At 49.7% G+C, this 11870-nt stretch overlaps 1 long non-coding RNA gene across 1 annotated transcript in view; it reads right to left on the bottom strand.

Annotated features, from left to right (window-relative positions):
- Positions 1–9045: 9045 nt before the first annotated feature.
- LOC109314437 overlaps positions 9046–11870 on the bottom strand; it is a 10654-nt gene continuing 7829 nt past the window's right edge. The window contains exon 3 of the long non-coding RNA XR_002102285.1: positions 9046–11529. This is a non-coding gene — a long non-coding RNA (uncharacterized LOC109314437). The remainder of the gene's footprint in view (positions 11530–11870) is intronic.

Genomic DNA, 11870 nt, shown 5'->3' with positions numbered 1-11870 from the left:
CAGCCTGCCTGCCCCAGCTCCACCGGCTGACTTCCCTTCCTCCCCGCCTGCTCCCACCACCCTTTGCTCCACTCCCAGGAGACAGACCTGTCTGGATGCCATCACTCTCCTGCACTCACAGAGAGGAGGGGAAGGAAGGAGAGGGCAGGCTTAGCAAAGCAGCCAGCCAGCCTTGCCTGCTTTTGGGAGGGCTGCTTCCAAAAGGTAGCGTTAGCAATGCTCTGCAGGTGCTTGCAGGCACTGGTGGCAAGGCTGCATGAGCTGCTTTGCAGTAATGGCCTGGCCCAGCCTCTTATTCCCCTTGATCCTGGCTAGGGGCCTGAGAGCCAGGACTAGTGGGGATCATAGTTTTGATAGGCCTTATCCTGCAATTGGGCTCAAGGTGATCCACAGAAGTGTGCGCTGCAGCATGCTGAAGACTGTCTTTTCATGACCCCTCCTATGCCTTGCCCATCCTCCCCTGCCCTTGAGAAGCTGGGAGTGGGTCTGCAGAGTTTCAGGGAGCTCACTGCTGCTCCCTGGTAGGGCAAGACCTTGCCTTGGACCTGATTAGTACCTGCCTGACATAACACTACAAGGGCCTGCAGGGGTGTCTCTGGGACATGCACCCCATCTGCCCAGAAACCTCCCCTTCTGTTGGGTGTTGCACCTATCCCAGGGTGAGAGGGCTCCTCGTGCTTCCCAGTGACCACTGAGCTGCACGGTGAGGAGCTCAGCATTTTGCAGCAGTGAATCAGGCCAGGTCTGGACTAGGCTTTGCTTATGGTGCTGATAGCCTGGTGATGACTTCTGCAGAATATCCAGGAGACTCTCAGTGGAGAGCAGGGAGCGTAATGTTCCCCAGGAGGCAATCAGGGATGACTCCAGCCTGGCACCATGGCTAGGGGCTCTGCCCCCATTGCTTTAAGGCGCGATTGTATGTGCTCTGGGTTTTAAAATGCGGGGTTTGTCCACTCGGAGATGAGTCCTATTCCTGTTCACATTCCATATTCTGCAATTCGTTTACACGTCAATCAAAACTGTTGTTAGCCATGGCTGTCACGTCAAGTCCACGTATAACAACACCCGTGATTGACAGGAAAGTTTGTTATCTATGAATGTGTCATCCATTCCAGCACCCATAGCCGGAGTTCTACCTGACAGGTCATCAGTAGTAGAGCTCCATCATCCATATATTATGAGACGCTTCGAACAAATAATTTCCCAGCTAGTCCCCGAAACACACGTTCTTCAGCATTCCTGTTACCCTGAGATATAGGGTTTGACAGTGGAAGGGGCAATAGACCTTGGCCAACAAATCCTCAAGGGTCAGCAGATAAACAGCAGGCTTAATTCATCCCTGGGCTAATGGCTGCGAAGGGAATGGGTGAGTTCTGGCCCATCTGAAGCTTTCAAAGGGTACGTATGGACAGCACAGACTATGGAGGGTGAAGATTAAGGGAAAAACAAGCCTCAGAAAGGTGGGGAGCTCTCAGTAGGAAGCCCCAAGATGAGGCTGTTTAACTGAGGCTTGTACTGGCTCTGAGACCTTGGAAGAAGAGGCCTTACCCTGCACTTTATTTCTGTTTGTGCCCACAAGCATGCCCACTCATGGCATTAGGCGGCATCCAAAACTGAAAAGTGCAGCGGGAGATGTGAAAATGGGTAGGCAAAGGGGGAAAGTCCCCTGCCCTTCCCTATCAGTAAAGAATCAGGAGGACTTCTGGGCGATGGCTCTGCTCGATCCAAATCAGGACCTGACCATGTACATCCCAGGCAGCTCAATCTGCAGCCGTACATCTGTCTCACAGGATCAGTTCAGGTGCAGACCTCTGTAAACCCAGCCTACACGAGACCACCGCGACTCGACAAGATCCGGAAAGCAAATCACAAAAAGAGCTTGCTGTGTCCCCTGCACACCGCATATTTTGATTTGCGGGTGGAGAGAACCAAGGATTTGTTTGTACAATAATTAGCGAGGTTTATACTCACAGCCCAACGATAACAGCTTCATCGGGCTTATTAGTACAGTAGTTTAAATACACAGCAAATACAGAGAGGAATCCACAGATGGCTTCCCTGCCCGGCTTCCCTACCGCTGCGAAATGACAGCTCTGCAGACTTTGATCTTTGTTACGTTTTGAACGCTACCAAAGTTTGGACCCCGGGATTTGCCGTGATTCCAGTGCGGTGGGAGAAAAGAGATTTGTTGCTCTTCCAAACAGTGCAATGTCAAACACTGCCGAGCAGCAGATAAGGGCTAGCTTTTTAAAAGAAAATAATATGCCTGCATTATCACTGATATAATGAATGTACATAGGTATGGGTGTGTTCAGATATGCCCCTACTGATAGGTGGGGGAGGATAAGGTCTGAAATAAAGTAGGCTAGAAGGATGGATGGATACTTCAGACTTGGATAAGATTTATAAATGTAACAAACTCTGTGAGTGAAATTCTGACCTAGCCTATCAGTGGTAGCGATAGTCATTGAGGACTATTTGAAGAGAGCATGTGCAGACCTTGGTAAGACGGTTTCCCTCCTTAGAGAAAACCAGGGGTAAATGGAAAATGTTGAGGTGTGAGTATTCTAGTCTATGTTGTACTGGGCATTATTCTTCCTGGCTGCTTTTTCACCTTTCCCCCCGTTCCTGATTGCTTGCCTAACTATCATTCATTCACGGTGAAGTCGATGTGTCAGATCGCCACCATGGCAGACGGCTTCCCTCGGCTAGGCAAAAAATCCAAGATCAGACCCTTCCACTAGCAATAACAATGGACCCAGTTATGCTGCCCTTCCCTCTGCGGAAAGGCACGTTCCTCCGTCAGCAGCACGGAGCTAGGTACTGTTCAGCCTGTGCACACAAGGCACAATTGGGCAAAGGTATTAACCCCCCCTTCATAAACAGTGATTTTTTAAATACGCTGAGACAGAAGTTCAGTGAGTCATTGCCACAGCTGGGGCTGGGACTGGGGAACTCTGTCCTCCCAGGCCTGTGTTTAGAGTCCTGCCCATTTTATAGCTCTCATTCCTGCACTATCTGAGCACCTCACAGTCATTAAGGGAGTGTATCCTCCTTCCAGCAGCCCTATAAGGTAGAGGAGGGGGGAGCATGATCACCCGTCTGCCAGACAGGAGCCAAGACCCAGGGCAAATTAGGTGACTTGCCCAAAGAGATCTGTGTCTGAACTGGGAAGTGAAGCCTGGTCTCTGGCTGGAGGCACAGGCCCATCTGTCCTGGGCCATTCTTTTCCACATACCACTCATTCTGTCAGCAAGCGCTTGTGTCTCCCAGGGAGCTCTCAGGCTCCTGCAGCACAGTGAAGGCAGGCACCTGTTAATGCAGAATAACTTCAGGCTAGGAGACCCCTGGTCACCTTTCTGGAGGAGAGATTTGCATGCTCCCGTGATACAGAACCTCGCTGTACATTTCTTTTAGCCACTGTTACTCAGGGTAAACCCATTCCTTAGGTCTTGGAGTGAGATGCTCCCCTGCAGCCCGGAGATGGAGAGCCCTCTCCCCATGCAGAAGGTAGAGATCAGTGCTTGTGGGGTTCCCATCTCCTGGGCTGACCTGCTTGTGGGGTCAGGCTAGGGGACAGTTTCAGGGCAAGGTCATTACTGGGAACAGAGGCATCTGTGCTGCACCTCTGATGCAGTGGAGCAATTTTTGATGGAGGGGTGCTACAGAGTGGAGGAACCCCAGGTGGTCTGGTACCAACCACTGAGCTGTAAAAAGAGGAACAGGGAGCTCAGAAGAAATGCAAGACGCAGGGCTCCAGCTGGTTCCCTAAGATCCATGCACCCTCTACCCAGCCACTTTGTCCCTGTCTGGCAGGGTGTTTCACAGCAGGAAAGTGCCCTGCCCTCCTCACTCAGTCAGCAGTCTGCTCCGAGCTCCCCAATGCCAAGGGTTTGCACCTGTCGCAGACATGAGCTTCGCTTTGCTCTTCGTGATGAATCCACTGATGTAGGAAATTGATTCTCCAGCGATGTGGCATAGCTCTCACCAGCCAGTCCTCTGAGATTTCACAGTGAAAGCCACTGAAACCTTAGAGTGCAGAGGAGAAGCCAAAAGCTTTGAAAGCACCGAGGATCAAAGGGAAGGTGCGAGAGTTAATTTATCCTAGGTAGAGTTTGCCTTCAGAGATGCAATCTGTATTGCGGTAAGACCAGATCTTTTCTAACATGTGGCCTCTGAGTGAACCATTAGACAGGGAAAGCAAGCTGCTTGCTCTCTGCGCTCAAAGCAGGGTTGTACGTACCAGGAGCTGAACTGCATTCATCTGTAGAAAATAGGTCTCACTTAAGCATTGAACTGCAAATGTGTCACTGACACTTAATTCGAGTCCAGGTAAATTTCTGCTGCTGGTAACAGGACAGTATTAGCATGATGGAAATTGGATCAGTCACTTAGCAAACATACAGAGCAGGGGCTGGAAAAAGTAGGAGCCCGGCAGACAGAGATCTATGAGCACCAAGTGCCTAGTGGCCCCCCATGGTTTCCTGTGGGACCACGCTGCAATCAGAAGCATGACTGCAGCATGCTTAGACATATCCCAGCTAACTTTAATCCAAGCTAGCCAATGCTAGGCAAGCCCCAGCAATACCAGCTTCAACTACTGGGTCACGGCTGGGGGCTAGGGCAGCAGGCACTGCTATCTGTGCAGTCACACCCATGCAGTGATGCCTCAGGCTGGCCTGCACCACTGCCCATTTGGTGGACAAGGTAGGTGTGGTGTGTCCTCACAGTGAGGGCAATAACCTCTAAGGAGGTCAGTGATAGTTTGAGTGTGTTGGCTGGATATGACTGTCTTGGCACTTGAGGAGGGCTAAGGTGTTGGAAACTCAGTTATGGTCTAGCACCTGAGCAAAGCAGAGCAGAGCAGAGCAGGCATCTAAAGCATCTCTGTACAAGTTCACCACTTAAACTGAACCCAGTGGACATATGGCAACCACCTGGACACAGTTATACTGGAGTAAGAGTGCTCAGACCAGGGTTGCTTTTTTTGGTGTGGGAGGTATAAGCACACAAACATAATGCATGGATATACTGGTATAACTTCATCCACACTAAGGTTTATACTGGTTTATAACTATACCAGCGAACAAATCGCTCCCCTAACCAACCTAGTCATAGTGGCATCACTTTTCTAGCACAAAACAGGCCAAACTTACACTGCGGCCAGCAAACACAAGCGCATCCTAACATTAACAAAGCTTTCCAACTGCGTTCAGAGAGCTCAACTGAGTTCACATGATCAGCTCCCTCCTGCCGTCTATCCATCAGGAGAGAACCGGAGAATAGGGCTGTGGATTGCCCTCTCAGATTTGGGAAGAGATGTCTGGGAAGCGATTGTATCTCCTCGCTAGGTCTTCACCCAGCCCCTTCCTTCCGTGCAGGAAGCATCTTTGTGAATGAAAATCCATAACAATAGGATTGAATTGCAATGTAAGAGCAAAAGCGTCCATTTTTAGAAAACTTTGCTGCATGCCAGTAGCTTGCATTACATTAATATATGTTGTCAGCTCTTTTAACAGGAGCAAGTGAATGGTAACAGGAATGATGAGAAAGCTTCTAACGGAACTAGCTGCGCCTTCCATTAGCAAACTGACCTTGTGTTTCCAGCCTCTCGCACGCGCAAGGGGACACAGTCAGATTCAGTTCTTCACTAGCCAGGGGCCAGGTTTTTTCAACACTTGTAAACAAGCCGTTACCGAACAATACTCCAGCTCGGCAGAAGGGGAAAAAAAAGACAGCGAAGCCTGCAATGCAGGTCACATTGGTAGGTGAAACAATCACAAGCCAGGATTTTTTTTTAACAGCTCCTCGCTGTTTGCAAAGAAGTGGAGTTGCTTCAAGGCAGATGAATTTAGTCTCCTCCCAACCCAATCGCAGCAGTCTTGGTCCTCACTAAAAATAACCAGCGGAGAGATGTGTCTCTGTTGATTTGAGGTTTGAACAGCGTGTTTGTGTCATCCTATAGCTGTCTGAGGTGCAGAGCTCCACTCCTTTGTCCTCATGAAGTTGTTACATAAGAAAAGTGGTGAAGCATCCAGCGCTTGGCAGCCACGCACAGAGAAACCCCATTCACGCACAGACAGCATGAGGGCTTTTTGCTAAGTTGGGTGTGATCCATAAGTTGTGGACATGCAGCAGGTCAGATCTAATTTCTGCCTGTGCCTGACATAGAGCTTGAGGCCTTCAACATGTAATAATAATAAAAAATAAAAATAAAATAAAACAGGGATAATGTTTGGGGTGTTCTTGCTATTATACCTTTTCCGCCTCCTCAGAGCTGATCTGAAAGCCCGCCTGCTGTGATGATGGATGACTTGGAAACCCAAAAAAATAAAAAGAAGGAAAGAAAAGGCAGAGTAATTTTACTAAAATCAAATCCCATCCGTTTTCCGCAGTAAGGAAATTAAATCAAAAGAGGTGATCACTGGCTAAACCTACTGTCTTGCTAAGGAAACCCAGGCTCACTGGAGTTGTATGTGTTGCTGCTGAGAAATATGCATAATCTACTAAAAGTGGTGGACTGCTTTGGAAAAAACAAAGCTCTGAGTAAGGCCAGAAGCTTTCCAGTGGCAATGGGCATGCCCAAGGGAATGTTCTGATTGCTAGTCAATTAGATGAATGGAATAGAGGCAAGGTTTTTTATGTGATATCCTTTATTGAATGAACTATATAGTTGGGAGAGCTGTTGGACAAGCTTTTGGGCGAGTGCTCTTCCCCAGGTCACCAGAATCCTACTGCAGCTACTATGATCCACTGATATCCTGCCCTCCAAGCCCCAAAGACACTAAAGGCCTTTGCTGTTTTCAGGAAGGATGCTCTCAGAGATGCAAAGGGTTGTTCCCAACCTTTTGTTGGCTCAAGCCCTGTACAAGAACCAGCTGACTCTCCTTTCACATGAAGCCACCTCCAGGGGAGAAGTTGCCAGCTGTTTAACACCAGGTTTAATGCACTAGATAGCATCTCATGGCCAGGAGGGAGGAAGGATCTGAATGAAGGTAGAGTAGAAAATTAGGCCAGTATTGTGTGAGTGGCCAATCTGGATCTGAGTGGGACTCACTGTTCTTGTGAAAACCGCTCTGTGATCTTCAATCAGCCAGGAGGAGTCATGACCTCAGTTGTGTGTCTTGGAGAATAAAACCCACTTCCCCCTGAAATGTGGTGTTTTCATGCAAACGAGAATGGAATTAATTGGAGCAATATACCATTGCCTCAGCCTTTCTGTAATTTTGACTCACACTTAGGACCAATTATTTATGAGTAGCCCCAATCTGGAGTGAGAAGAGCCTGTACGTGGCTGAGAGTTGGGTTAAAGACAGCACCAGAGCTATAACTTAAGATTGCCCATGCCAATGCTCTTCCATGTCAGGTTTGACAACTATAGTTGGATGCTCCTCTCACTCGTGTGGGTGTTAACTCCACTGATTTTCATGCAGTCACTTCTGAATGGCACCCAGCCCGTCTCCTGACTCAGGATTAGACTCTGAACATGGCCATTCCAGTAAATGAGATCAGAATCTAATCTCCTCTCTCTGAACTGCTTCCATGACCTTTCCAAGGAAAATTTCTGCCCCCCCCCCATGCTCAGTGAACTTCTTCATACTTGTCTTATCTCCTCCAGATTTTGGGGAGGAGACATGTAAACAGCTTTCACGATGAAACTATAAACCAGGCGCTGCCTGCCTCCAAAAGCCAATGTTAAATATAGCTTCTAAATGCTGCTAATTGATTTTTGATGTCTCGGGATAGCTCTTGCCTTCGCACCATCCCACCCACGCTGCTCAAGAATTCCTCACCTGTTCCTGTCGCTCTGGCAGGCGAGGGGAATTGGTAGTGGCGTTCTTGTGCACAGTATTTGTCAGCTGTTTTAACACCAGAGCGCTGTCAGAAGAACCCAGTCTGCTCAGAAGCCCCTGACTTGCGCCTTTGTTAAACCGACATGGACCCTCATGCCTTGCTTCCATCTGCCACAGTCTATTTTTGTAGTGAGCCCTTGACACGTTTCTGTCTTTTGAAAGCAAGAAGCCTGTTTAACCATATTTGCCGGAGAAAACGTCCGCTCATCCGAAGCACGCGAAAGGGAACGGCTCATTCCACAGGCCTGACACGCGCGTCCAGATGTGGACCGTCCTGTGACAGTCGTGGAGGAAAGCACGGGTCACCCCTGAGCAGCGTCTACTGACAACTCCAGGCCAGCAAAAAGGCTTGCAAAGACAGATGTGAGTTGTTTGCCTTCAGACTCACGACAGAAACAAACAAGGGGCATATTGTAGAGTTTGACTGAACACAAAGCACGAACAGCAGGGCTGTTGCTGGCAGGAGATCCACCCTGGGAGGGCTATGGATATAATTTTCCTTGCAGACAGCTTTAGAGAACCCAAAAGTGAACAGCATCGTTATCAAGACTTTCAAGTTTAAACAGTGACATCCATCCCCTACATTCCTGTAGGTGCCAGCAGCTTTGTCCTTCCTCTCGCGGTTTGCCAGTGCAGTGACAAAGTGTCTCAAACGGAAACGTTGCAAGTCCTGATAAAGGGAACAAGTCCTCTCATCTCCCACTGAAGACACTGAGAGGTTTTACCCAAACCCATTGATGTCAACAGGAAAGGGATTGGGATCCTGTTAAGAACTAAAGCTGAAGGCTGCTGCTCAGCTTTTTCAGAAGCAACTTCTAGCGATTTAGTGGGCGCATTAGTTTCTAGCTGCCCTACCTGTGGTGCCTGAAAAAGGCTTGATTTTCAAAGTCAGGCACTCTGTACTTTCCAAAACTCAGACCTCCTTACAAGCCTGCGGACCTGCGATAACCTTGGCTGCAGCTGATAAAATACAGGCTCTCTTAGGGACTCATTCTCTCCGGTCTTTCCCTTGGATGGGAAGTTTTACTAAGATTTGTAGGATTTTGTCACTTTGATATCCACTTGGGAACAGGCTGGATAAAAATGAGACGTATGCATATTGCATAGGCGATCACCTATGACATCTTGGGAGACTATGACATTAAAATAGTGATCTCACATAATAACATAAAGAAATCAGAACAGTCAAGTGGCATTAAATAAATGGATGTGAACATAAGGGGTGCAAGTCTGTGCACATGCACTGCTACATAAACTAGAGTATATATTAGTATATAATGCCTATAGCCTAATCCTCCTTGTATCATGAGTGGCTAAACCGTCGCTGATTGAAATGTGTGCAGCATCAGCCCCTGTTTTGCTGGGCTCTACCTCTTGTGCGCTTTTACATTGCAAAGAAAGTTTCACATTGCCACCTGCTCTGACCATCCTTATAAACGTGCTGGCTTCCCACCCCTCAGGGGAATGTCTCAGTTGGATAAAAGAAATAGGTAGCCACACACACCTGCCTCCTCAGTCCTGCAGGAATTCCTCTGCAGCAATCATTACCCTCCTTCCACCACCGCGCTTTGCTTTCTACCCAAACAGGACCGTCACATCCGGACAGGGCTGTTTTTCTGCAGGGGCTGATTAGAACAGGGATCACCCGAGTCAGGTTGGGTGGTGTGGGTTTGTTGTATTGAATAATGATGGATGTGTTGGTTTAATGCAATGGAAGGGGCAGATAGCAGCACAGAAATTTGGCGCCAACTGCTCCCCTATGAAAGCGCCTGCATTCCAGCCTGCCTGAGAGGGGCTAAATGGAAATATCTGATTAAGCGTCTCAGTGTGGTGACCCTGACCTCGCAGAACACGCCGATTCTCTGGAGGAACTTCATTTCAATTAATCAAGTTAACAGCCTGAGTAAATCTGGCCTCGCTCATTGAGCCAAGGGAGCTGCCTGCGACCTGCAGCTTACACTGGGGGCTCTGGTTCCCTCTCTCTAGTCAAGGGGCCGTCGGGATTAACAGCCTGAAGCAACTAGTTGTGTGTTTCAATTGACCTGGCCACATGTTTTTCCTCTCAGGCGGTCAGCGACTCCCTTCAGTGCATCCCAAAGCAACGTTTAGGCTCCAACAAAAATAGGTCACTGGAAAAGGCAGGCAAACAGGCAATATAAAAGGATCTGTACTTGCACTTTGCAGCATTTACTCCACATGTGGCTCCAGCTACCAGTTGCACCTTATTCTCTGTGAAGGTAACTGCAATCTGGCCTGAGATTGGTGAACACACTATAATACTCAACAACTGCATTCTGGGGGTTCACCTTGTAAAAAAATAAATAAAAAACAGCATGCTCCCTCTGTGTTCAAGTTCAGGGTGCCTTTACACGTTACTAAATCGGCCCCTTACGTATGGGCAGTATTTTCAACCCGGTGCTGCTCTTACTGGGGCCATTACTCACAGGAGATGCACCTCACCCTAGGAGACGTCCCTGGGCTCAGCGGTCTTGAATATCACAGCAGCTACATCTGCCTGTTCGTTTTCATGTGGACTTTGCCTTTGCCAGAGGCCTGTCTTCTTGGCAACTAAAATGCAGGTATTGTACAGATTTGGCAATGACGTAAACCACCTAATAAAGGGCTTTTATTTGTGGCCCCAGCAATACTGGGCCAGCTGGGGCCACTGGCTAGCGGCACCGCAGCTCTCATGTCTCTGTGCCTCAAGCAATGAGGTTACTGCTTGGAGCAGGGGCCCACCTGGACCGTCCAGGGCTTGCAGCACACTGCATCATCCTTTCTAAGCTTCTTGCTCTGCCTTGCCCAGAGGCCCCTGCGGGCTGTCCCCCCTTGCTGACAACCCCTTCAACTGGGAGGAGGGCAGGCTCAGGGTCCACAGAGCAATGTCCCCCCTTCCTGCTCAGGACTGAGGCCTCCATGGGGGGCAACAGGATAGCAGGAGCTGATGGCGGGGTAGAAGGGACCAGCTCTTCTCCCATGCAGCCTTCGGCATCGGCAGTCCCTGCCCCTTTAGCCACCTGGGTTTAGGCTAGTGTCTCTGGTCCTGCTCTCACAAAATCGTAAGAACTACCACTGGCCAGGTCGACCACAGGCGCATCTTGCCCAGTGTCCTGTTGGTGCATACCCTATAGCCCCCTGCAATAACAACGGGGGGCTAACCATAGCGCTCCGGTCATTAAGCCCATGTAAACTTAACGAACTGAATAAATAGGTCTGTCACAGAGCACAGGGAGGATGCTGAAAGGGAGAGTGAATGGGGTCTGACCAGGTTTTTTCCCCTACTGTTTCTCTCCCATTTACAGCCTCCAGCATTTAAGGTTCAGGGAGCTCCGATTCAGAGGTGCGCCCTTCGCTCACCAGCGGCGGGGGCGCCTGTCCTCCAGAAACGTGTGCAGGCCCTACGTGAATCAGGCTAAACTGGCAGCTTCCACCACATCCGGTGGCAAGGAGCTCCACCCGGTAATGATGCGCTGCGTGAAAAAATAGTCGTCCTGGTACACTGCCCGCCGGCTCTTTCATGTTGCGACCCCGCGCTCTCGACGGGCGAGAAAGAGTCCGTAATAAATCCCCAAGGCCTTTCTCTTCGCCGTTCAGTACCGAGTAAGCCCTTCTCCCGTCCCCCCTCAAGCGTCTCTTTTCTAACCTGAACACGCCTGGCCTCATTAGTCTCTCCTCACTTGGGCAGCAGGGACGATGAGGGCTATGAAGGGGCTTCCTTCTCTACTTCTTCCAGCTCCTATCTGAGGTGCGGGGACCAGAGTCCTGCCCCTTATGAGCTCTGGCAGCTCATGAGAGTACACTAGCTGGGCCACAGCAGAGGTCTCGCCCAGAAACTGGGGCCCATGGTCCTCTGCCGCTCGCCGCCTCCGGCATTTAAGCCCTGGGAAGCAGGGGTTTTCAGAGCGGCGCCCTCCCTCAGAAAATGAGGGCGAGGAGGGGCCCTCTCAACCCGCATCACCTCAGCCGCCTGGCGAGCAAATGCATCCTAACCTCCAGCCTAACCCGAGCCTCCCTGGC

The sequence above is a fragment of the Crocodylus porosus genome, unplaced genomic scaffold (assembly GCF_001723895.1).
Source record: "Crocodylus porosus isolate Cpor-Errol unplaced genomic scaffold, CroPor_comp1, whole genome shotgun sequence".
Lineage (NCBI taxonomy): Eukaryota > Metazoa > Chordata > Crocodylia > Crocodylidae > Crocodylus > Crocodylus porosus.
Note: the sequence above shows the minus strand (reverse complement) of the source record. Positions and strands in the feature narration are given on the sequence as shown.